This window comes from Leucoraja erinacea, chromosome 9 (genome assembly GCF_028641065.1).
Source record: "Leucoraja erinacea ecotype New England chromosome 9, Leri_hhj_1, whole genome shotgun sequence".
NCBI lineage: Eukaryota > Metazoa > Chordata > Chondrichthyes > Rajiformes > Rajidae > Leucoraja > Leucoraja erinaceus.
In genome coordinates, this window is record NC_073385.1 from 40,068,510 (window position 1) to 40,092,283 (window position 23,774).

General features: G+C 44.0%; 1 long non-coding RNA gene across 1 annotated transcript; it reads left to right on the forward strand.

The window, feature by feature from the left end:
• The first annotated feature begins 4,579 nt into the window (after positions 1-4,579).
• On the forward strand, positions 4,580-22,969 carry LOC129700280 (uncharacterized). The gene is made up of 2 exons (XR_008724027.1): positions 4,580-5,133; positions 22,627-22,969. It is a non-coding gene; the product is annotated as an uncharacterized LOC129700280 (long non-coding RNA).
• Positions 22,970-23,774: the final 805 nt, after the last annotated feature.

A 23,774-nucleotide genomic window follows, 5' to 3' on the forward strand; every position in this document is an offset into this window, starting at 1 on the left:
GGCTATCAGTATAATAGCAGGGGGTAGATACATGGGGTCATGGCTAATAAGGAACTGCAAATACTGGTTTATACCAAGGATAGACACAAAGTGCTGTTGTAACTCAGAGGGTCAGGCAGCATCCCTGGAGAAGCTGCCTCACCTGCTGAGTTACTCCAACTCTTTGTGTCTATCTTCGGGGCACCATTTGTTTGGTTAGCTCCTACAAGATCCTAAATGATCCCAGGGACGATTGGGTTAACATATGATCAGCATTTGATGGTGGTGTTTAGAAGGATGAGGGGAGACCTCGTTGAAACTTACCGAATAGTGAAAGTCCCGGATAGAGTCATGTCAAGTCAAGTCAAGTTTATTTGTCACATACACATACGAGATGTGCAGTGAAATGAAAGTGGCAATGCTCGCGGACTTTTGTGCAAAAGACAAACAACAAAACAACCAAACAAATTATAAACACAATCATAACACACATATTCTTTTACATAAGAAACAATGGAAGGAAAAACGTTCAGTAGAGTTAGTCCCTGGTGAGATAGGCGTTTACAGTCCGAATTGCCTCTGGGAAGAAACTCCTTCTCAACCTCTCCGTTCTCACCGCATGGCAACGGAGGCGTTTGCCTGACTGTAGCAGCTGGAACAGTCCGTTGCAGGGGTGGAAGGGGTCTCCCAAGATTTTATTTGCTCTGGAGTTGCACCTCCTGTTGTATAGTTCCTGCAGGGGGGCGAGTGATGTTCCCATAGTGCGTTCGGCCGAACGCACTACTCTCTGCAGAGCCTTCTTGTCCTTGGCAGAGCAATTCCCAAACCAGATGGTAATGTTCCCGGACAAGATGCTTTCCACCGCCGCAGCGTAGAAGCACTGGAAGATCCTCGGAGACACTCTGAATTTCCTCAATTGCCTGAGGTGGTAAAGGCGCTGCCTTGCCTTACTCACGAGTGCTGAGGCGTGTGATGCCCATGTCATATCCTCGGAGATGTGGACTCCCAGATATTTAAAACAGTTCACCCTATCCACAGGATCCCCATTTATCCTCAATGGAGTGTACGTCCTCGGATGATGTGCCCTCCTAAAGTCCATGATCAGCTCCTTCGTTTTTTTGATGTTCAAGAGGAGGCTGTTATCCTGGCACCAGAGTGCTAGACCAGTCACCTCCTCCCAGTAGGCCTTCTCGACGTTGTCTGAGATCAGGCCGACCAGTGGGTGTGAAGAGGACTCTTCCACTAGTGGGAAAGTCTAGGACTAGAGGCCGAAGCCTCAATATTAATGGACGCACCTTTAGAACGAAGATGAAGAGGAATTTATTTAGTCAGAGGGCGGTGAATTTGTGGAATTCATTGCCACAGACGGCGGTGGAGCCCAAGCCATTGGGTATAGTTTAGCGGAGATTGACAGATCCTTGAATAGTAAGTGTCAGGGGTTATGGACAGAAGGAAGGAGAGTGAGGTTGAGAGAGAAAGATAGATCAGCCACGATTGAATGGCAAACTGCATGAGTTTATAAGTTATAGGAGGAGTATTAGACCATTCGGCCCATTAAGTCTACTCCATGAATCTATGACTTGTTGGGCCGAATGGCTTAGTTTTGCTCCTATAACTTATGAACATATGACTGTATCTGGAAGATTGCAGGAGCAGCCAAGCCCAATGCAAGCACTGGGTGTGTGGCAAGACTGGCCTGGGTGACCTTGGGCTGGGTGGTAGCAATTCTGCCTATGAGATGGAAGGTGCAGAACTTACACACCATTCCCAACAGTCAGAGTACAGACCACAGCTCTGATTCACAATTGTGGCAGAATTTTAGGTTCTGCTTTTCAAAATGGCTCAGAACATGCTGGGATGACTAACTTAGTGTATGATCGTCAGCTACCAGTCAATATGTACTCATCATTTAAACAAAATTAATACTTTCCTCTACTGATTCTGAGGGATGGGCTATATACCAGCGGAATGTTCTTATGCTCGTCTGAAGAAAGATCTCGACCCGGAACATCACCTATCCATGTTCTCCAGTGATGCTGCCAGACCCCCTGAGTTTGTCCAGCACTTTGTGTCCTTTTGCTCTTTCCTAAACCATAAACATCCTTGTAGAGCTGCATCAAATGGAATAGTTATTTATGTCCAGTCAAAGTAGATAAACTACCCACCTTGTCAATCTCCACTGCCTCCCCACTACAGCACAGCGACGCAATGGTAGAGTTGCTGTTTCACAGCGACAGAGACCCGAGTTCTATCCTGACTATGGGTGCTGTCTGTATGGTGTTTACATTCTTCCCATGACCTGTGAGGGTTTTCTCCGAGAGCTTCGGTTTCCTCCTACATTTCAAAGATGTACAGGTTTGTAGTCGAATTGGCATGTTAAATTGTAAATTGTCCCTAGTTTGTGTAGGATAGTTAGTATCCTGGTCAACGTGGACTTGGTGGACCAAAGGGCCTGTTGCCATGCTGTATCTCTAAACTAAACTAAACTAAACTAAACTAAACTAAACTAAACTAAACTAAACTAAACTAACATGTAAGTTCATACATTAGGAGCAGAATTAGGCCATTTGGCCCATCAAGTCTATTCCTCCATTTAATCATGGCTAATCTATCTTTCCCTCTCTGCCCCATTCTCATGCCCTTCTCATAACCCCTGACACCCTGACATATGTGTAGTGGAGGCTCATATAATACTCCCTCTTGCCATGTCAAATGGCTCCATCAGCTCTACAAAGATGTTCATGGGTTAGGACAGAGCATTAGGCTGCTAGATGGCCTATCCCTCAGAAACAGCAGAGGAAAGTAGCATTTTCTTTAAAGGATGAATTCATATTGACTGCAGCGGATACACTGAGTTAGTCATCCGAGCACATGCTGATCCAATTTGAATAGCAGAACCTCGAACTCCACAACATTTGGAGATCTGTAGGGACAGCTTCATTGGGAAACCGTGTGAAGGGGGATGACAGGCAATGAAGCTGTCCCTACAGGCAATGGTTAACATTTATAACAAATATAAGATTTACAACTATACATTCACAAATGCATAACAGGGAAAGTGGTCCAACCATTACAGGATAAACTATGAAATCTAAGGTAACATTTCTTAGTTTCTTCCCAGCTGTTATCAGGCAACTGAACCATGCTATTATCAGCTAGGGAACTATCCTGACCTACCATTTACCTAATTGGAGACCCTTGGTCTCTATTTTTTTTAAATCAGTTTTTATTGAACTTTATCTCGCACTAACCTTTATGCCCTCTATCCTGTATCTGCACACTGCAGACAGCTTGATTGTAATCTTATGTGTAACAAGAAACTACAGATGCTGGTTTATACTGAAGATAGACACAAAATGCTGGAGTTTCCTAGCACGTCAGGAAAAGATTCTGAAGAAGGGTTTTGACCCGAAACGCTGCCTATTTCCTTCGCTCCATAGATGCTGCCTCACCCGCTGAGTTTCTACAGCAGTTTTGTCTACCTTCGATTTTCCAACATCTGCAGTTCCTTCTTAAACATTTTGTATTTCTGCTGACTGGGTAACATATAACTAAAAAGCTTTTCACAGTATCTCGGTACATGTGACAATAAACAATAAACTAAACTAAACTAAACTAAACTAAACTTTGGACTATGGTTTTGTACTATTATGGTTATCTTGTACTATGGTGCTTTTTAAATTAATTATATTATTGATTAACATGCACAGCATTTATGTATGTTATTGAATTTATGGGCCTGATAAGATGCAGCAAATAAGAATTTCATTATTCTATTTTCAGTACATATGACAATTACACATTTAACTCTTAGAAAACAAAGAGGTGTATCCCGCAAAGTTTTACAGAGCCTGGGGTTTGGGTCCAACTATTCACAAGCAAAATCAATTTTACTGAGGGGCCAAATGGAACTTGTCCATATTTGCTGATGACACATACCGAAGTGGGAATAGTGATGAGGGTGCAAAACGGTTCATGGGCTTATGGACACGTTGAATGGATATTAAAGACAGATGGAATAAAATATAGAAAAACGACGTTAACTAAACGAAACTGAACTAAAAAATAAACTGGTACAAAAAACAGAAATGGTGAGTATTTTCCCAAATGGAAAGCGATTGGGAAATGTTAATGATCAAAGGGATCTTGGTTTCTTTCCATGTAAGCCACTGAAATCTAATATTTAATTGGGAAGCTATTTGTATAAACAAGGAACTGCAGATGCTGGTTCACCAAATAAAAGGACACAGTGCTGGAGTAGCTCTGCAGGTCAGGCAGCATCTCTGGTGAACATGGATAGGTGATGTTTCCGCATGGACCCTTCTTCAGACTGATTGTAGGTAGTGGGATGGGATGGGGGATGGGGGCCGGAATATAGTTGGAAGTGAGGAGGGGCAGGGCCAAGCTTGGCAGGTGAACACAGGAGCAGAGTTGGGGGGGGGGGGGGGGGGTGATAGGCCAGAGATGGAAAGAAAAGTATGAGACAAAGGGATTGAAGTTGTGAATTGTGAAATGCGAGTTGCGAATTGCCACCCCCCCTCAATCAGTCTGAAGAAGGGTCCCAACCCGACGTTGCCTGCCCTGCTGAGTTATTCCAGCACTTTGTGTTTTACTTTGAGGAGATTGTGGGTCCCAACCCTAAACCTTCCCTGCCCATTCCTTCGCCAGACGGCAGTCGCTCACTGTTATTCCAGCACTTCGTGTTTCGTTTGGAGGTAGAAAAGCCCCCCTGACTATGTGATAGTGTGCGTGTCAAGACTCTGCCTTCGCCCTGACTCCACTTGTTCAATGGGTGGAGTGTTTCCAGAACACCCTGCGCTGACTGCGCGTTACCAGAACCAGATTTGAAGTGGGATGTTTCTGGGCGTTTTACCCCGACACACATGGGGTTAGACGCCTTCCCTGCACAAACACTCACCCCGCCTCACACACACACACACACACACACCCTTTCCCGATTGACAAGGGGTGATGCAAGCTGGAAGAACTGGTCAGTCAGGAGAGGACTTCATTCCAACGAGCTCTGCGGCTCCAAGCCGGCGCTATAAAACGGAGCAGCGAGCAGACTCGCCGAGCAGGAGGGCAGCGGGTTGCAACAGAGAAATGCATGCACGGAGTCGCGGTCTCTGTCTCTGAGAAGGCAGCAGCTGAGAGGTGAGTGGGTGTTGCAGCTTTCTGGATTACACTTGCTGCAGTGTGTGCATGCCCGGGCAACTTTCTCAGCGTGTCCAGCATTGAAAAGCGGACAGGGATGGAGTAGCTCAGGGCAGTTTAGTGTAGAGATACAGCATGGCAACAGGCCCTACGGCCCCTCGAGTCCATACCGAACACCGTTCACACTAGTTCTACGATATCCCACTTTTTCTAGAATCAGAGGACATAGGTTCAATGTGAGGGGGGGGGGGGGGGGGGGGGAGATTTAATGGGAACCTGAGGGGTAACCTCTTCCACACAAAGGGTGGTGGGTGTACGGAACAAGCTGCTGGGTGAGGTAGTCGAGGCAGGTACTATCCCAACGTTTAAGAAAGAATTGGACAGGTATGTGGACAGGAGGGGTTTAGAGGGATATGGGCTAAACGCAGGCAGGTGGGACTCGTGTAAATGGGGCATGTTTGTCGGTGTGGGTGAAGCTGTCTGAGCTGACTCTCAGGAGGGTAATTTACAGAGGGGGCAATTAACCTACAAACCCGGAAACCGGAATACCCGGAGAAAACCCTGCACAGGGAGAACGTGCAAACTCCACAGACACAGACAGAGGCAGAGGCAGCAGCCAAGGCCAGGATCGAACCCGGGTCCCTGGTGCTGTGAGGCATCGGCTCTAGCGCCGCGCCACTGTGCCTCCCTTTGAAGAGGGTTGCTGGAGATATGTGTCTATGTGCGTGGTTTCTCTCTGACCTCTGCTAAAGTTATTCCCCCCTCTCTCTCTCTGCTAGCTGCTCGCTCGGCCCGACTGAGTTTGAAGGAAGCAGCCAGCTGACGGGACGTGAGCAGAGACGGCAAGATGCCCTGGTGAAGTCTGGCTCACCGCCACACGTCCCCCTGGTGCAGTGGTTCTAAGCAGTTCAACAGTTTGTTATCGACATTGTGAAATGTTTAGGACCACTTGATCCGGAGGATACTTAATCCACTCCCCGCTGGATCCTGGGGAACCACACTCACAGGAGACATGTACGTGAAAGAACACAAAGTGCTGGAGTTACTCAGTGGGTAAGACAACATTGATAGGTGACGCTTCGGGTCGGGATCCTGCCCAGAAACCTGGTCCGGACTCACGCATCTTCTCTCCTTACCTGACTCCATCCATGTTCTCCAGAGATGCTGCCTGACCCCCTGAGTTACTCCAGCATTGTGTGTGTATCTTTGGTATACACCAGTATCTGCAGTTCCTTGTGTCTACATTTCTCCCTTTAGTTTAGATTGGGAGCAAGCAGAAACAATGGGTCTGCCAGGGTAGTTCTGTTGGTGGATTTTCGAGAGGAGGTAGGCTCTGGGGAACAATGAGGTTAGAGGTTGTGTAGCTCAGATCCCAGAGGTGATTAAATCTTCTCTAGCCTCCACTTCTTACCCTCCTCCCACCCCCCACGGGTGTAAAGCTTTTTTTTTTGCTTGCTATCTAGAAAGAAAGGAGTATACATCTATGTCCACCCATCTGCTGACCAACCTACTCACCTGTATCCAGCTATCATTTGAAATGAAACAAAGTGTTGCAGTAATTCAGCAGGTCAGGCAGTATCTCTGGCAAACGTGGATGGGTGAGGTTTTGGGTTGAAACGTGTCTTCAGATTGATTGTGTGGGTGGGAGAAGAAGGAAAAGGCTGGGAGAGGAGAGGGGCAGGACAAGGAATGACAGGTAATAGGTGTACACAGTCCAATGGGGGTTTGATGGTTGGAAAGAACGTATTTTTAACCCGAAACGTCACCCGTCCATGCTCTCCAAAAATGCTGCCTGACCCACTAAGTTACACCAGCACTTTGTGTCCTCTCTGGTTAGCTCCAAGTCCAGAGATTAGAGCCAAAGGGTATGAGATAGGATTGAAGAGTTGCAAATTGTGAAGTCAGAGGAAGGAATGTCGGGGGAGTGGTGGAGGGGAGAAATTGGTGCGAGATCAGGTGGGGCACAGGGGAGGGGGTGGGGAAAAAATGGGGGTGTGGGGAAAAGGGGAGGGGGGGCAGGGTTTGTTAAAGTGTTCTGGAAAAATGGACAATTCAATGTTCCTACCATTGGGTTGAAAGCCCCCAAGCGGAATGTGAGGTGCTGTTCCTCCAGTGTGCAGCCTCACTCTGGCAACGGAGGAGGCCCAGGACAGAAAGACTAGTGTGGGAATGGGAAGGGGAGTTAAAATGGTTAGCAACTGCGAGATCCAGCAGGCCTTGGCATGCTTGGACCGGATATTTATGTATTCTACAAAGGGTCCCTTGCTAAATTTGTAGAGGATGCCTGATTAGATTTCATTTGGAAGAGGTGAGGAGAGATGGTCTGCACAATAAACACATTCATGCCTCTCTCTGCTTTGCAAACTTGTTTCCGTGCTCCTGAAACCCAGTAGCTGGACTAAAGAGGAACTGCCCCAGTGAGAATGGTATTTTGCAAATCATGCAAAGCTCGAACATAGACAACGGCTATAGGTGTACACAGGCTAGCGGGGGCACAGTGGCACAGCGGTAGAGTTGCTGCTTTACAGTGCCAGGGACCCAAACAATTGTAAATTGTCCCTAGTGTGTAGGATAGTTCTAGTGTATGGGGTGATCGCTGGTCAGCGCAGAGGCGTTGGGCTGAAGGTCCTGATTCTACGCTGTATCTTTAAAGTCTAAAGTGACAGTTAGTTCCTGAGACTGCTGCTTTTTCAAAGTGCATTCGTACAGATATTTATTGTTCAAGGCCCTGGATATTCCTTAACCCTGATAACTGTCAAATTCCTTCTAAAACGATTGATGGAATATACTCAGGCAGCGTTTGGATGCGCCGCAATTGCAGATATTCCGGGTTCATTAGCCATTGGATCAGAATTAGGCTATTCAGCCCATCGAGTCTACTCTGACATTCAATCATGGCTGATCTATTATTTCCTCTCCATTTCATTCCCAGCCTTCTCCCCATTACCCCTTGAGACCTAGTTTTGATCCTGACCACAGGCGCTGTCTGTATGGAGTTTGTACGTTCTCCCTGTGACCATGTGGGTTTTCTCCGGGTGCTCTGGTTTCCTCCCACATTCCAAAGGCATATAGGTTTATTTGGCTTTGGTAAAGATTGTAAATTGTCCCTAGTGTGTAGGATAGTATAGTGTATGGGGATTGCTGGTCGGCACGGACTTGGTGGGCCACAGGGCCTGTTTTCACGCTGTATCTCGAAACTAAACTGAACCCTTACTTATTAGGTTTGTTGGATGCCCTTCTTTCGTATCCAAAACAAAATGTGTTTCATTGCATGTTACACAGCAACGCAATAAATACTTCAATGAAGCTGGTAGGTTTAATGGAAGCACAAAATATACATGCACTCTCGACTCCATCTTGGTCACAAACCAGCCAATCTTCTGAACTCTTCGATTCTCTTATCTCACGCTTTCTATTTTTTCATCTCTGCCCATCTGCCCATCACCCCCCTCCCATCACTTGTGTTCACTTATCACATGCCACAGTTGTTCTGCCCCTCCTCTCTCCCAGCTTTCCTTCCCTCCCCCACTCCCACCCCAACCACACCTACAAACAGTCAGAGCAGTCCTACCTGAAACTTTAGACGTTAGAGACACAGGTGGAAACAGGCCCTTCGGCCCACTGAGTCCACGCCAACCAGCTAAACAACTGGGTGCGACGTATCCCAACATCCCTCCCGTGTGAAAATACTCCACTCTGAATATTTTAACAGTGGTTTTAAGCCTTTGAATTCAGAATTCTAGCTTTTGAAATGTTTCCTTTGCTTTCGCAAACTCCTCCTTGGAAATTTGTGTTACAGCACCTCTGGACTTTCGCTGTTCCATGGGGAAAATGCTAACCATTCCAATCCCACTTATTCCTGTTACAGCATTCCTGTGCATCTTCCAAAGCTTGTCTTTCTGAAGTGACCATGTTGAGAGTGTGATCCAGCTGAGCTGATTCATACATTTTTAAATTCCCAGCTATTTCAAATATACATAAAAAGCTAATTTTGTTGAAATGTTGGTCAGGTGACTGATGTAGTGAGTGGCTGAACATGTAAAAAAAACATATATGTTCATTTATCATAAGATCAACAGACACAGGAGCAGAATTAGACCATTTGGCTCATCGAGTCCACACCACCATTAGATTATGGCTGATCTATTTTTCCCTCTCAACCCCATTCTCCTGTCTTCTTCTACCCGGGTTTCATCCTGACCTCAGGTGCTGTCTGTGTGGAGTTTGCACGTTCTCCCTGTGACCTCGTGGGGTTTTCTCCTAGAGCTCCGGATTCCTCCCACATCCCAATGATGTGCAGGCTTGTACATTAATTGGCCCCTGTAATTTACCCCTAGTGCGTAGGGAGTGGGTGAGAAAGTGTGATAACATCGAACTAATGTGAACAGGTGATCTGTGGTCAGTATGGACTCTGTGGGCTGAAGGGCCTGTTTCCATGCTCTAAGCTCTAAGCTCATGAACTAAACTCTAAACTAAAATTAATATGCCCAATGCTAGTGCAAAAACTGGTATTGAACTGAGGAGTTGTCTTTGTCAGCACGAGGGATTTAAATAATGCCTGCACGGTTGCTCAGCACTTTAACTCCCCCTCCCATTCCCACACTGATCTTTCTGTCCTGGGCCTCCTCCATTGTCAGAGTGAGGCCCAGCGCAAATTGGAGGAACAGTACCTCATATTTTGCTTGGGAAGTTTACACCCCAGCGGTATGAACATTGACTTCTCTAACTTCAAGTAGCCCTTGCTTTCCCTTTCTCTCCATCCTCTTCCCCCTTCCCAGTTCTCCTACCAATCTTACTGTCTCCGAGTACATTTTATCTCGGTGTCGCCCACTCCCCTGACATCAGTCTGAAGAAGGGTCTCGACCCGAAACATCACCCATTCCTTCTCTCCAAGCTTGCTGAATTACTCCAGCATTTTGTGTCTATCTTCGAAATATTGGCTGCTGTGGTTCACATACTGTAGTTGTGGTCCATCCCTCCTGAAACATGGACTCATCTCCTGGGGAGTCTTGCGGAAACAAAGTAACGTGATTGTTGCAATGTGAACAACTTGTTTTGATTTTCAAATATTACATTAAACTTGTAACAAAAAAAGAAAAGGATGTTCTGTAAAATTTTGTTGGAAAACACAATGCACTGAATCCCAATGCTGCCGAATGCTGTTATCCTAACTCACACCACACCCAAACCAGCCCTCAGTGGTTTCAATGGCTTCTTTATTATCACATACCAAGGTACAGTGAAATACTTTCTTTACATATGGCTCAGCAATACTGCCTCCATACATAAGCACGATCCCCGGTTAATACACAATGTACAGAACGCCCCACTGAGTCCATGTGCAAGAGTCTCCATTTTGGCGCCATTTTACAGTCCCAGCTGCGGCAGGCAACAAAGGCCTGTTGCAGCAGTCGCCGCCATTCCGGACATCCCACAAACCCGATGCCCTCTCCTTGCACGGCCTTCTTCTGCCCTTGCTTGTTCCCCGCAGCTGACCTTGAGGACGCAGAAGGTATGACCTCCCCCACCCGCCCTCGGTTCTTCTTATCGAGCCTTTTGTCCACTGCCGTCTCCCTCCATCCTCCTCTCCGATTCCCGGCCTTCAGGGGCTCGGCAGCTTCCCTCTCTGGTTCCCGGCTCCGCAGCGGGCCTGCTGTATGCGTGCGGTTGAATCTCGCCTGGAGACCTGACCAGTTGACACAGCTTCAAATTCAGCATGATTCATGTACTAAATGTCCACATGTGATTTCATGGAAGTGTCACCAGACAGAAATTGTGTCGAACCACAAGATGGTATTTGGATAAATCATCTTGTGTGTCTTTGGCTGTGTCCAAAGAATAGAACTGGAAGAAAATAGGTTTATGGAAGTAATGGTGCAACATAGAAGCTTGTTAACTGAAGGTACAGATGTTCATGGTGGAATGATTGCAACACCAGACTAGGTGGTGTACAGTGGGCAGGGTTTAAAATGATGCTATTGCTTTACTGGGGAACCAGTGCCTCACAGTGCCAGAGACCTGCATTTCGTGTCTATCTTCAGTGTAAACCAACATCTGCAATTCATTCCTACACATATGAATTAATACTTGCACTCCCCTAATGCACTTCATCCTTCCTGACTACCATCCTGATATTTTTGTATATCTCCCAGTGTTTGGATTAGACATTAAATTCAGATTTAAGCCTTCACTGATACGTATTACAATTTGCTGCAATCAGGTGTTCTACGACATCTCAAAAATGTTCTCTTATTACATAAAGATTGTACTTTGGCCTTCATTCTAAAGAAGTTGGAGGGTGAGAATAGGGAGGCTTTAGAGTGATTTGCCCACGCCAACCAACATGCGCCATCTACACTAGTTCCAGTGCCTGTGTTTGCTCCCTATCCCTCTAACCTTTCCTATCCATGTACCTGTCTAAATGTTTCTTAAATGCTGTGATAGTACCTGCTTTAACTACTTCCCTTGGGAGCTCACTCCAAATACACACCACCCTTTGTGTAAAAAGGTTTCACCACCTATGTCCTCTGGTTCCTGTAAATGCAGAAGGTTAGTGAGGCCACATGTGGAGTACAGTGGTCTCCTCACCTCCATATGCAATAACGTTGGAGGCAGTCCAATAGAGATAGTGATATAGTTTTAGGTTATTTTAGAGATTCAGGCCCTTCGGCTCACCAAGTCTATGCCAACCAGTGATCACCCCTACACTAGATCTATCCTCCATATCAGGTACAATTTACAGAAGCCAATTAACCTACAAACCCGCACGTCTTTCTGTGTATCTTTCTCAGTATGTTAAAAAAATTCTGCCACTGGCCGTGTGCAGTTTGGTGCATTTGAGGGGGGGGGGGGTTAAAACAGGGCTTTTTCCCGACCTGGTCCCGAATTATATTTTGTTGGAGTGCAAGATTTAAGATTTTGCTAAAGAATCGTTCCTACTGCCGTTCTGTGTCTCTTTAAAAAAAATTCACCCGACAAGTTAATCGCTGGAATGATTTTAAAATCAGCTTCTGAAGCCGCCAATGCCGACAACGGGAACAGATTTTATGGAGGACCAGGTAAAAGAAAGTAGTTTATTTTTATGTATAAAAGTGTTTCTTAAGATGCATTTAATTCACATTTTAAGTTGCGAAGCGGTGATTTTCCCCCCCGAAGAACCGGCAGTGTATTTGCTGCCGATATGGGGGACTATATTCACCGCATCCTAAAGGTTCCAAATGGTCCCGTTCCAGAAAATCCCACTTGCAAGCTGATTTAAATGGCCATTTAAAGGTATTACAGGTATTAAACATTAAATCCCTTCCATTTGGCCTATAAACCCATGACAATGAGATTAAAAAATTAGGTTATATTCTGAATTCTTGTGTGAATGTTATTTGGACACTTAGGCTATTTAAAAGTGTTAATCTATTCTTAAGAAATGAATAGATGTTTAGATCTAGTAATTGAATTTTGTAATTAGCTACAATTAGGTAACTAACTAATTATATGCTTTAATTTTGTCATCTAAGTAAGATTGTTTCATATTTGTTTCAGAATGCTTCAATCTGTAATAACTGAAAATTTCTTTCAGTTCTCTTAAATTTTAAGAAAGTTATCGGCTTTTAAATGTCCTCGATCACAGCTTTTGTGTAAAGTCAATGAAAAAGCAATAGAGAACAGGATGCCAATTTCCGAGTATTAAAAAGGGCCATAACTTTTTTAATACTGAAGATATGAAAGTGAATTAGGTGTCAAATTAAACTTCTTTTTATGCTTTATCTGATGGGATAAATTAAAGACTTGATTTTTTAAATCTAAAAATGTTGTAACATTGCTACTTAGTCGGGATCAAACCCGGGTCTCCGGTCGGTGTGAAACCTTGATTTCCCGGAAGAAATGCATTGACCATGCCCTTATCTATGCAAAGGATCTCCTTGTCTCTTCGCTAACATATGGCCCGGTTGTATCACCCAAAATACCATCACTGACCTCTCTCACCCACTTCCTTTTAGTTCCTTGAACTTAGTGTGAAGTTGTCAGATCAGTTTCTACCTACAGTAAGCACTCCCACATGGAAAACAATTCCTCAACTCCTCTAACTGGCATTCAGTCAACTAGAAATACAACATTCAGGCTGGTTTCTGGCCACTGCAAACAGTGGTGGACTGGGTCTAAAAATATTGGTTGCCAGGAGACAAATGGGGCCCACCCACAACTACAATGCTATCATTTAACAGGGGCCCACTTGCCATCACTTGCTATCACTTCATCAGGGCCCCACTTGCCATCGGGCAAGCTGACATCCTGGCCAGTCCGCCACTGACAGCAAACACCACATTTCAGTCATAATCCAAAGGATTGAATTCCTTACTGTCACAACACGGTTGCTGCTATTTCCCTTTGCTCTCCTTCAGCCCTGCTGAATTAATCAAAGAATGATAGAACCAAAAATATCACCTATCCGTGTTCTCCAGAGATGTTGCCTGATCTGTTAATTCACTTCAGCCCTTTGTGACTATTAATGATAGATCCTAACCTGTCATAGGCACCTCATATGCATCCACAACATCTCTTCGCAGTGGTTATGGCGGTACACAGTGGTGCAGTGGGTAGAGAGCCCAAGACCCGGGTTCGATCCTGACCTTGGGTGCTGTCTGTGCAGTGTTTGTATGTTCTCCCTGTGACCACGTGGTTTTCACTTGGTGCTCTGCTTTCCTCCCACACTACAAAGATATACAGAGGTACACAAAAATGCTAGAGAAACTCAGCGGGTGCAGCAGCATCTATGGAGCGAAGGAGATAGGCAACGTTTCGGGCCGTTCCGGCCCGAAACGTTGCCTATCTCCTTCGCTCCATAGATGCTGCTGCACCCGCTGATGTTCTCCAGCATTTTTGTGTACCTTCGATTTTCCAGCATCTGCAATTCCTTCTTTAACACAAAGATATACAGGTTTGTAGGTTTATTGGCCTCTGCAAATTGCTCCTCGTGTGTAGGATGCAACATTGGGATAACATGGAACTAGTGTGAATGGGCAATTGTTTGTTGGGCCAAAGGGCCTGTTTCCATTCTTGTATCTCTAAAAACTAAAGCAAAATGAATAAAGCGCCATTAACATAGAAAATAGAACATAGAAAATCACAGTAAAAGGAACAAGCCCACTTGGACATCAAGAATAACTCATCTCCTCTGCCTATACGTGATCCACATCCCTCCTTTCCCTGCTTATCCATTCGCAATGCTCTTGTCCAATTAATCAACTCTAACTTCTGCTTTGAGAGGGGATAGAAGTCCACCTTCTTCCTGAAGCGTCCCGACCTGAAATAACATCCAGCACTTTGTGTATTATTATGCAGTTCCTCTTTCTTCCCTGAGCTGTTAGAACATTTCTCTGATCCCTGGCTTGCTCTTTCCTATTATTTCATATGGAAGATTTTCCCCTCCTGCACATTACGTTATAGGCAACATTGTTTCTCATTTAAGTATCATGAGGCAAAATTATAAAAGCCAGTCTGAAAAACTTAATGAGAGCATCTCCGGAGAGAAGGAATGGGTGACGTTTCAGGGTCGAGACCCTTCTTCTGTCTGAAGAAGGGTCTCGACCACAAACATCAGCCATTCCTTCTCTCCAGAGATGCTGTCTGTGTCACTGAGTTACTCCAGCTTTTTGTGTCTATCTTTGGTTTAAACCAGCATCTGCAGTCCCTACCTACACAAAACGTAATGAGACTTGTCTTTCATGATTAAAATAGAACTTAGCATGAAATCTGTACTTTCCAGAATGTACTTCTCAGCTCTGCCCATGACGAATCTGATGTTTTATTATCATGGTTTGAGGGTAGGAGGGCTGTTTATTGGGAAATATTTAACAGAGGGTATAAATTTGTATAAGCAAAATATTTTGAGATACAATAAATTTCAGCTAATAATATTACAAAACAAATGTTTCATTGTATGGCTGCGTGGTCTAAATATGCCACCACAGTTGTTCAGTAAAATTACTAATCTAATCCGACACTGTTATAGAAATAGAAGTATATTTGTAATTAATAAAAATAAAGTGTCTGAAATACCTAATAATAGGCTCAATGAAAGCAATCTTTAAACATAGGACTTTTTGAGGAACCAGGAATATTAACCACTCGGTAGATCGTTGAAAATAAAACGGAAAAAAAACATAGCAATATAACTTTAAGATGCAAAGCAATAAAGAACTGCAGATGCTGGTTTATACCAAAGATAGTCACAAGGTACTGGAGTACTCAGCGGGTCATGCAACATCTCTGGAGAAAAAGGACGATTCGGGTTGGGACCCTTCTTCAGACTCAATCTCTTCATTGACCAAGACCTTTACAGTCATTGAAAGCTATTTGATAATTGCTTAAAATCCTTCATTTAATAGTTTCTTTATATTTCTAATGATGTTGGGTTTAATTGTATTCATGTCTGGCCTTCATAGGCAAAACCAGTTTTCATACCTCCAAATAGTTGAATGAATTATGTCTGTTGTTTCCTCATGTAACACACCTATCAACACCTCCACTCAGTTCGCACTATTTAAAAAAAAAATTCAAAATATTCTTTATTGAAGAAATAAATATATACAATACAAGATCCATACAAAACTCCATCCGACATTCTCGGAGGCGATACATACATTCAATACAGTTTCCCCAAATAACAATTTTTTACCCCACATCCTTGCCACTCATGTGGCCTCCTGGCATGGAATCCCTTCCCTTATTTTGAGGGGCGTCTACACCACACCCTGCCCCCATGTCCAGCAGTGGAAGGACCCTAGACTGTGGTCCTCCCCCACCGAGCCTTGGCGTTGGCTGCACTGAGCTTCAGTGTGTTCCCCCAGCACGTACTCCTGCAGTCTGCAGCGGGCCAGTCAGCAACATTCCCCGATGGACAGCTCGCTCCGCTGGGTGTTGAACAACGCTCGGGCATCCAAAGTTCGCACTAACCAACCTGATCTCCCGGTGGCTCAGCACTTCATCTCCCCCTCCCATTCAGAATCCGACCTTTCTGTCCTGGGCCTCCTCCATGGCCAGAGTGAGACCCATCGCGAATTGAGGGAGCAGCACCTTATATTTCGCTTGGGTAGTTTACACCCCAGCAGTATGAACATTGACTTCTCCAATTTCAGGTAGTCCTTGCTTTCTCCCTCCTTCCCCTCCCCTTCCCACCTCTCCCACAGCCTACTGTCTCTGCCTCTTCCGTTCTTCTTCCCCCCCCCCACTCCCCCCCCATATCCACGTCAGTCTGAAGAAGGGTCTTGACCCGAAATGTCACCTATTCCTTCGCTCCATAAATGCTATCTCATCCGCTGAGTTTCTCCAGCATTTTTGTCTACCTTCGATTTTTCCAGCATCTGCTGGTCTTTCTTACGCATATCTTATTACATTGCTATCTTATTACAATTTGTAATGATTAGAATACACTGGTACCATAATTTAAAATGAGTCCAAGACATCTATAGCACATAGTAAAAATAATATAACAACCGCATTTAACAACACTAGCACACTTCAAAATATACTTTATTCGAGAAATAAATATATACAATACAAGATCCATACAAAACTCCATCCAACATTCTCCGAGGCTATACATACATTCAATACAGTTACAGGTGGTGCGCTATGCCAGATTACCAGTCTTTACACTTTAGTGATACTGCAGGGAACTAGGCCCTTCTGCCGACCAGTGACCCCCGTACACTCGCACTATCCTACATACTAGGGACGATTTACAATTTTACCAAAACCAATTAACCCACAAACCTGTACCTGTTTGGAGTGTGGGAGGAAACTGGAGCACCCAGAGAAAACCCAGTTGGTCGGAGGGAGAATGTACAAACACCATACAGACAGCACCCATGGCCAGGATCAAACCCAGATGTCGGGCACCGCAAGGCAGCAACTCTACCACTGCGCCACTGTGCCGCCCCTTAAAATAGGAACTTAAACCAGAGCTTCAAATAAAACCAAATGAAATAATATCCTCACAGGTATGGTAAATTGAATTGCAATTAAAGCATATTCCAAATACTGTTGCATTTGTTCATCTTAGATCTGCTTACTTTGACAATTCTTTATTGCCTTTTAACTAAAATATGATCTTAGCCGTGAAACAATAGAGTATAACAGAATGAAACTATTACCAACAACATATGTTCTGGAAGCAGAATGGGGTTCATCACAGATGCCAAATGTTGAATATTATTTTAATAGATCATGTAATAAATGTTTATCTTCTTCATCTGGCAGTAATTTGCTGCAATGTCCCGTTCAATTATAAAATCTGCACTATTTTTATTACACTCGTTTCAATAGAATTATAATTGAATGGGTTCCACAGAGAACAGGTGGTGCACTATGCCAGTTTACCAGATGTAGTGAAAAGAAAGAAGTTGCCACTTTTACCCTATATACAATTTGTATTTAATAAGAAATAAAATTAATGCAAACCTAAGTAAGAGATGTCTAGAAGCCAAGGATGTCCCCACAGGACTCTGCCCCTCAATGTCCAGCAGTGGAAGGACCCTCGACTGTGGTCCTCCCTCATATAACCTTCCCTTTGGCTGCACCGAGCTTCAGAGTGTCCCTCAGCATGTACTCCAGCAGTCTGGAGAGGGCCAGTTGGCAACATTACCTAAAACTGGGAGATCAACAGGTTTGGGGCAGACCAAAGAGGTTCTTTCATCAAGTTGATGGTAATCCAGTAGCACTTGATGTCCATCTCCAAGCATATCCCTGGGAACATCCTGCAAATCATCTAATCCTCTGTCAGGCAACTGCTCGGGATGAATTGAGACAAGGACCTTTGCATCATTCACCTGACCCGCAATGGTTCTTTATTGTCCCGTGTACACTGAACGGTGCAATTCTTTTTGCATTGCTCAGACATGCATGATTGCCATATTTTAGCGCCATTTACAAACATCCAAAGTCTGGTCCATGTGTTGGCTGTACTGGAGCTGCCACCAATCCAGGTAAGCCCCAGGCCGCTTCAGAGCTACCTCCGTCGCCCTCGACCGGCTCGGCTCGTGAACCAACGTCCCTCTCTTCACCTGACCGTCTATGTGTCTTGGGGGCACCTCCTGCCGCAGACCTTGAAGGTATTGGAGGCTATACCTCAGTCCAACTTCTATCGACCCATTCATCTCATTCATCGTTGTTCCTCAGTACCTCCTCCTCCTCAGTATTTCATTGTCTTATCCCATTCAAATTTCCATTAAAATATCATAAACTAGAATTCAGGAAATAGTTGTCACCAGCCATACCTTTATATTGAGTTTGTATGAGTCGTACAGTGTGGAAACAGGCCCTTCGGCCCAACTCTACGATACCAACCAACATGCCCCGTCTATACTAGGCCCACCTGCCTGTGTTTGGCTCAAAACCTGGCCTATCCATGTGCCTGTCCATATCTTTCTTAAACGTTGTGATAATACGGTATCTGCCCCAACTACCTCCTCTGGCAGCTCATTCCATATACCTACTACCACCTTCTGTGCGAAACTGTTGCCCCTCAAGTCACTATTGGATCTTTCTCCCGTACACCTATGTCCTCTGGTTCTTGAAATGTAATAGAATATAAAATGCTGCAAATAAACATTAGTCTAATATTTGCTTTATTTCACTAAATGAATAATAAAATATGTACCTATCTGACTTACGAGGACAAGTCAATTCTTGTTTCTACACTGTACTGATCCTAGGAACCTTTGAAAGGTGACAATGACTGATCAGTCGTCAGTAAGAGGTTGATGTTAGGCTTGGTCTGCCCTTTTAGTTTCGTTGATACCCATTCCAGTATTTCGGGCTTTTCCACATGCCTGAGGTTGGTAGGCGTTTTATTATTGTAAATGTTGCACCATTGTTCGATTGAGATGGAACTATGTTGTTGGACGTAAGTATATGATTTAGCCAAAGCTGCCTCCAATCTATTGCTGGTTCACCGTGTTCTAAGTACCAAATATACGCTTTGTACCATTCAGTCAGCTGGATAAATAAACAGATTGTTGACACAAAAAGCTGGAGTATTCAGGGGGTCAGGCAGCATCTCTGGAAAAAAAAACCCAAATAGGTGAAGTTTCAGGTTGAGACCCTTCTTCGGACTTGAAGAAGGGTTTCGACCCGAAACGCCACCTATTCCTTTTCTGCAGAAATGCTGTCTGACCCACTGAGTTACTCCTGCTTTTTTCTGTCTATCTTTGGTTTAAAGCAACATCTGCAGTTCCTTCCTATACAAACAAATTGTGGATCTGTGCATCTGAGTCTGGAAATACTGGTGTGGAAAACACGATATAACATTCTGGTAAAAAAAAGACAAAGTGCTGGAGTACTCGGTGGGTTAGGTAACATCTCTGGAGAACATGGATAGGTGATGTTTTGGGTCGGGACCCATACCTTAATGTCACCTCTCCATGTTCTCCAATGATGCTGCCTGACCCCTTGAGTCACTCCAGCGCTTCGTGTCTATCTTTGGTATAAACCAGCATCTGCAGTTCCTTCTTAATACATGGATAGGTGACATTTCAAGTCAAGGCCCTTACCTTAAATATCACCTATCCATGTTCTCTAGAGATGCTGCCTGACCTACTGAGTTATTCCCGCATTTTGTGTTTGTCCTTCTCATAAACCAGCATCTGCAGTTCCTTGTTTCTACAAAAGGTTGCAGATGATTCATCAACAGCTGATTTAGGAGTGCCCTGAAAGGAAACAAACAAATATATGCAGCAAAAATGCACCATTGATCAACAGTGAAGCTGTTTCACAGGAAAAGATTGGATCTAGAATCGTCATATCCAAAAAGATGTTCTTAAATATTGCTTAACAACAGTCTTTTTTTTAGTTTAGAGATACAACGTGGAAACAGGCCCTTCGGCACACCGAGTCCACGCTGACCAGCGATCGCACTCATATACTAATTGTATCCAACACACTAGGGTTAATTTACAGAGGGCCATTTAACCTACAAACGTGCACGTCTTTGGAGTGTGGGAAGAAACCAGAGTATTCGGAGAAAATCCACGCGGTCACGGGGAGAATGTACAAACTGTATACACAGCACCCATAGTCAGGATCGAACCCGGGTCTCTGGCGCTGTGAGGCAGCAACTCTACCACTGTGCCACAGTGCCGCCATAGAGTCATAGACATACAGCACGGAAACTGTCCCTTGGGCCCAATTTACCCTTGCCAACTAAGCTGCCCCATCCACACCAGAACATCTGCCCACGTTTGGCCCACATCCCTCTAAACCTTTCTTGTCTATGTGCCTGTCCAAATGGCTGAGTAAATGCCTTCTGAAAGCCCAAAGACACCACATCAACTGGTTTGCCCGGACCTTTTGTTCATCATGACGACAAAGAACTCCTATACATGTGTCATACATGATTTACCTTTCATAAATTCATGTTGCCTCTGCCCAGTCTGATTATCATTTTCCAATTTCCTGACACTTAATAAGAGATTCCAGCATTGTCCTGACGGCTGGTGTTAGGTGAAGTGGTCTATAGTTTCCTGCTTCCAGTGTTTTTTCTTCCTTTCCACCTTCCAATCTGCGGGAACTGTTCTAGAATCCATGGAATTCAGCCACTTGGCAATCAGTGTATTGACTGTTTTCAAACCCACTTCCTTCCAAAACCTAGGATGAAGGTGATCCGGGCCGAGAAAGAAACTGTTCCTGAAGCTGGAGCCTTGCATTTAAAAATGAGAGGGGGAAGATTTAATAGGGGAGCAATTTGTTTACTCAGATGGTTGTGCATATATAGAACAAGCTAACCAGCCAAGTGGCAGAGGTGGGTATAATTACAACATTTAAAAGACACTTGGACAGGTACATGGACAGGAAAGGTTTGAAGGGTTATGATCCAATGGCAGACAAGTGGGACTAGCTGGGCTATGTGACATCGTTGGCTTGGATAAGTTGGGCTGAAGGGCCTGTTTCCATGCTGTTTCCATGCATCACGGTCAGCACACCAAAGACTTATAGGTTTGTAGGTTAATTGGCTTCGGTAATAATTGTAAATTGTCCCAAGTGTGGAGGATAATGCTGGACGGTGCTGATCCTGTGAGACGTAGGGCCTGTTTCCGGACTTCTAAACTAAACTAAACTAAACTAAACTAAACTAAACTAAACTAAACTAAACTAAACTAAACTAAACTAAACTAAACTAACCTAAACAAACAAATGGTCCAGGTTGTATGAATAAACATTGAAACAAAGAAACATAGAAAATAGGTGCAGGAGTAGGCCATTCGTCCCTTTGTGACTGCACCGCCATTCAATATGATCATGGCTGCTCATCCAACTCAGTATCCTGTACCTGTCTTCTCTCCATACCCCCTGATCCCTTTAGCCACAAGGGCCACATCTAACTCCCTCTTAAATATAGCCAATGAACTGGCCTCAACTACTTTCTGTGGCAGAGAATTCCACAGATTCACCACTCTCTGTGTGAAAAATGTTTTTCTCATCTCGGTCCTAAAAGAATTCCCCCTTATCCTTAAACTGTGACCCTTTGTTCTGGACTTCCCCAATATCAGGAACAATCTTCCTGCATCTAGCCTGTACAACCCCTTAAGAATTTTGTACGTTTATTAAGCCACAAATCTGAGCCTGGAAATTGAATTAACAAGCTGTTTTCTTGGAAAGCAACAAGTTATAACTGTGACTATGAAATGGAACCTAACCGTGGGATGTAAGGCTTCTCGTGGTTACCTTTTTTCAGTACATAGATATTTTCTTGGCCTTTTGCCCTGAGAGCATTTGCTGAGTTGAGATTCAGGCTGATTCATTGCTGTATATTCATGATTCATGATTGTATCAACTCCAAGATTGCGTTCCGTGCTGACTTCACTGCAGTGTGCCTTGTGTGTTCTGCACAGGCTTGTCAGATGTGCAGAAGAACTTCATTCAAATCCTTGTTACGCTCTTTATGCACAACAGTGTTCTGTCCACAAGCAGCGACCAATTTAAAATGGCATTTCATTCTCTCAGGACACTAAATCCCTGTGCTACATATGTAGCCCCTATATTTGCCCAATGATTATTGCAAACTGTGATCCATTCTTCCACAAAACTAAATACTCCAGCATTTTGTATCTATCTTCAGAATACCAGCCTTTTAATTCCCTATGCAATCTAATACTTTCAGAGTAAATATCTAATTATAATGAAGACAGACTATATTTGATTGGGCTTTATTGGACTTTATCTTGCACTAAACTTTATTTCCTGTATTCTGTATCTGTACACTGTGGATGGCTCGATTGTAATCATGTATTGTCTTTCCGCTGACTGGTTAGCCCGTAACAAAAGCTTTTCACTGTACCTCCGTACACCTGACAATAAACTAAACTTAAAATAAGGATATCTGCTGCGAATACTGTAATTACTATTGTCCATAATTTGTTGGCAATTATCAAAGGGGTATATTGTAATGTAGTTATACAAATATTTCATAGTTTATTTGCTATGTGTTTGCTCTGTTTTCAGCTGCCTATCAGGCAAGAGGTACAGAAGTGTGAAAACGCACACCTCCAGATTCGGGGACAGTTTCTTCTCAGTTGTTATTAGGCAACTGAACTATCCTTTTACCAACTAGAGAGCTGTCTTCACCTACCATCTACCTCACTGGAGACCCTTGGACTATCTTTAATCGGACTTTACTGGACTTTATCCTGCACTAAACATTATACCCTTTATTCTGTATCTGTACACTGTAGATGGCTTGATTGTAATTATGTATAGTCTTTCCGCTGTCTGAATAGCATGCAACAAAAATAGCTTTTCACTGTACCTCAGTATACGTGACAATAATAAACTAAACTAAAATGTCTTAATGGTTTCCTTGGATTTGTGCAGATGCCATGGCCCGCTCCAGCAATGCGTTCATTAAAGGACACAAAGTACTGGAGTAACACAGCGGGTCAGGCAGCATCTCTGGAGAACATGGATTGGTGACGCTGACTGGTCATCACACAACAAAAAAGCTTTTCACTGCACCTCAGTGCACATGACAATAAACTAAGCTAAAGTTAAATAAACTAAACTATGCTCTGCAATTCTCTCAATTATCCTGCCTCTTCCTGTTTCTTCCTTAAAGATATTCCTAAAACCTACCTCTGAGCAAGCTTTTTGTCAATGGTATTAATTGGAGTAGATCCAATGACCTGGGCCTGTGCTCTGCAGCCTCTATCTGCAGTGGCCCTATGGCTGAATTAATTTTACTCTATAACATGTCCCATTACATGACAGCCTGAAGCTCTTCTGACAGGTCAAGCTGTCAGATGTATTTTCACTATTTCCATCTATCTCCACTCATCAGATTCATTTTTAAACGTCTGGAAACAAACACTCTTAAAAAAAATAATATTAATATGTTTAGCACACAAACCTGATGCTAATTAATCAAAGCATAAATATACATTGAAATTAAGTAAAGAACAGAAATAAATATAAATGATTGAATTATCTTTTAAATGTAGATCATTCACCTCATTCAGGTGAACAGAAACTGTGCAAAATGTGCCAGGTTTGTAGCTGAGGGACTGGAAGTGCATCCAGTTAGATTCAGAGTCATACAGCATGGAGACAGGCCCTTCGGCCCAACTTGCCTACCCCAACCAAGATGCCTCCATCTA